Raw genomic sequence first — 3,648 nt, 5'->3', positions numbered from 1 at the left:
TTCAAAGTAATAACGCAGGTTAACAAGATCGTACAAATGTAAACAAAGCAGTGGGTTCATTTCTTGAGGAATAGAATTGAAAAGCCGAGCAGTTATATTAAACTTGTACAGAACCTTGTACAGAGCACACTTAGAGTACCGTGCACAGTTCTGGTCGACATATTACCAGAAGGATATAGAGGCACTGGGGAAGGTGCAAACAAGATTTCCAAGAATAATATGAGAACTGAGATTTTAACTATGGGGAAAGACTGAACAGGATCGCTGTATTTTGTCTAGAAAAGAGAAGGCAGAGGGTGATCTAATAGAGATCTTTAAAATTATGAAGGGGTTTGATAGGGTAGACGTAGAGAAGATGTGACCACTTTTGAAGAGTCCAAAACTAGGTGACATAAATATAAGTCAGTCACTAATAAAATCAAAAAAGAAATCAGGAGAAACTTCTTTACCCAGAGAGTGGTTAGAATGTAGAACGTACTATCATATGCAGTAGTTGAGGCGAATAACATAGATGCATTTAAAAGGAAGCTAGATAAATACATAAGGAAGAAAAGAATAGAAGGATATGCTGATAGGGTTAGATGAAGTACCTGAACTATCTCCTCCTTGAAGGCCTCCCTTTGCTCTTTAACTGTTTTACCTGATAATCTTTGTTCCCATTCCACAAGGGCCAGATCCCTTTTCAGCTCACTGAAATTAACCCTCTTCCGGTTAAGTATCTTCAACTTTCATTGTCTTTGTACTTTTCCATAATTACTCTAAACCTAATCATATTGTGTTCACTGTTTCCAAAACACTCTCCCATTGAAACTTGCCCCACTTCATTCCCCAGAACTAGATCCAGCACTGCTTCCTTCCTCGTTGGGCTGGAAACATACTGATCAAGAACCTCAGACATTTACAAAAGCTTAAACTATCCCAGCAGCTCAATCTAATACAGCACCTCCAACTAACCCAGTAACTTAAGCTAAAACTGCACTTGCAGTAAATTGATTACCTCAAACTAAAGCTGCCGCCCTAAGTAATCCAGCACCTCAACATAATCTAATACCTCAAGCAAAAACAGCACCTCAGACCAGCCCAGAACCTCAAAATAACCTAATACTTCAAAATAATACAGCCTCCAAACTAATCCAACACCTCAAACTAACCTAGCACCTCAAGTTAGTCCAGCACCTTAACCTAACCTAGCTCTTCAAGTAGTACAGTACCTCCAACTGGCCCAGCACCTCAAGCTAATACAGCACCTCAAGCAAATACCATGTATCTCTGAAACTGACCACAGCACCCTGAAACTGACTCTGGTACTGCAAACTGTGTTCAGGGACCATAACTGAGGCAGTGTTCAATGACTGACTATCCCATCTCCCCAAATGAGTCAGCATCCTAAAGCTGTCCACAATACGCCCCAAACCGATCACATCATCCGCAAAAAAACACAATACCCAGAAACTGACCCAGTCCCAACACACTTACCTCACCATCCACACATTGATCAAACACCCAAAGCTAACGATGGCATCACACGTTGGGCTTCTGCCTCCTGTAAAATGATAACTGCACTGTCACAGCAAACCACAGCATCTGTAAATGGACCTTCAACAGTGCACATTACCGCAATACTGAGCAGAGAAACCCCAAACCACAACACCCACAAACTGACACAGAACAACAAACATAGACAACGATCTCTGATGACTCAACACGCCCAGACTGATGCCAACACTGAGGGATTGTAGAAATCCCTGACGCTCAGCCTTCGGTGTCAGCCTCGTCATGTGGGTTCATTCTGGGTTCGAGATATGTTTCATGCATTGAATATTTTTAGGCTGATGAATCAGTGTAAGACTTTGGTTCAATCTTGGATTCTGGGCTTGTTTTCAGTTTCAACACAAATTTGGGTTCTTGGCTTTTCTTTATGTTTATAATTCATTTTACATGAGTTGGTCACTTTAGAATTGGGATTGGTTCAGGGTCCCAGTTCAGTTTTATATTCTGGGTTAGTTTGGTCAATTTGAGATTCTGTGTTGTTTTGAGTTTCTGGCTCAGTATCTGGTTGTAACATACTCCACACAAACTGACCACAAGAGCTCCAATTAACTCAGGACCCTCAAGACTAACATTCTCCACACATCCAAAAACACCCAGCACTGCAAAATATTCCACAGGACCCCGGCAAAGACTGATCCTCACAGACTGATCTCAATGACCCCTAACATTACATCATACCTAAAAACAGCAGAAGAGCCTTAAACAAACTACAGAACTAACAAGTGAACCAGTGGAGTCAGCTAGGGTTCTGGGCCAGGTCGGGTTTCCAGGTCTGCTTGGTGTTTCAGGTCTGTTTAGGATTTGCCGTATTTTAATATTCTGAGTCCGTTTAGGATAATGGATCAGTTTAGGGTTCAGATCAGCTTGTGGACGGAGCAAGCCCCTATTCCATCTCCCTGTTCCAAAAATCAAATTAATATAGGGTCCCCAGATAGGGAACGTATCAGATATTAAACTGATAAGAACAGATTTTTTTTTCAAAAAATATACTTATTCATAAAATTTGTAACAATACATACAATACAGTTGTCATCACATTTCAAACATACACAATACAGAATATACTTTTTGCAAGATACATAAAGTACAGTTCAATTATGATTCCAACAATACAGTTACACATTGTTCATAATTACAGTTCATGACACTCGAGGGGCCTTATTGCATTACAATCAATAAGCTTATTGATTACAGATTCATTACAGGTAGTAATGAATCTGTAATGAATTATACAGCTCCTGTAATGAATCATTACAGGAGCTGTATAAAACACTGGTTCGGCCACAGCTGGAGTACTGTGTGCAGTTCTGGTCGCCACACTACAGGAAGGATGTGATCGTTTTGGAGAGGGTGCAGAGGAGATTCACCAGGATGTTACCAGGGCTGGAGCGCTTCAGCTATTAAGAGAGACTGGGAAGATTGGGTTTGTTTTCCTTGGAGCAGAGGAGGCTGAGGGGGGACATGATTGAGGTGTACAAAATTATGAGGGGCACAGATAGGATGCTTTTTCCCTTCGTTGAGGGTTCGAAAACAAGGGGACATAGATTCAAGGTAAAAGGCGGGAGGTTTAGAGGGGATTTGAGAAAGAACTTTTTCACCCAGAGGGTGGTTGGAGTCTGGAACTCACTGCCTGAAAGGGTTGTGGAGGCAGGAACCCTCACAACATTCAAGAAGCATTTGGATGAGCACTTGAAATGCCATAGCATACAAGGCTACGGACCAAATGCTGGAATATGGGATTAGAGTAGACAGGGCTGATGGCCGGCGCGGACACGATGGGCCGAAGGGCCTCTATCCGTGCTGTATGACTCTATGACTCTATGACATTACATTTCATTACATAAATTTGTATTTTACATTCTGCCCGAGGTGGGTTTTCCCTGATTGCAGCCCCTCGGTTTACAATTGTGGGAGAGCTCGAAACAATAGCCTTTCCCCACAGAGCCTTTGCGGCGGCCGCACCCAGCTTCAGTGCATCCCTGAGCACGTGGACCTGGACCTTGGAATGTGCCAGTCTGCAACACTCGGTCGAGGACAGCTCCTTGCGCTGGAAGACCAGCAAATTTCGGGCAGACCAAAAGGCATATTTCACCGAGT

At 42.6% G+C, this 3,648-nt stretch overlaps 1 pseudogene; it reads right to left on the bottom strand.

The window, feature by feature from the left end:
* Positions 1-2,361: 2,361 nt before the first annotated feature.
* On the bottom strand, positions 2,362-2,539 carry LOC137309398 (U2 spliceosomal RNA; annotated as a pseudogene).
* Positions 2,540-3,648: the final 1,109 nt, after the last annotated feature.

Source organism: Heptranchias perlo, unplaced genomic scaffold, assembly GCF_035084215.1.
Source record: "Heptranchias perlo isolate sHepPer1 unplaced genomic scaffold, sHepPer1.hap1 HAP1_SCAFFOLD_163, whole genome shotgun sequence".
NCBI lineage: Eukaryota > Metazoa > Chordata > Chondrichthyes > Hexanchiformes > Hexanchidae > Heptranchias > Heptranchias perlo.
Note: the sequence above shows the minus strand (reverse complement) of the source record. Positions and strands in the feature narration are given on the sequence as shown.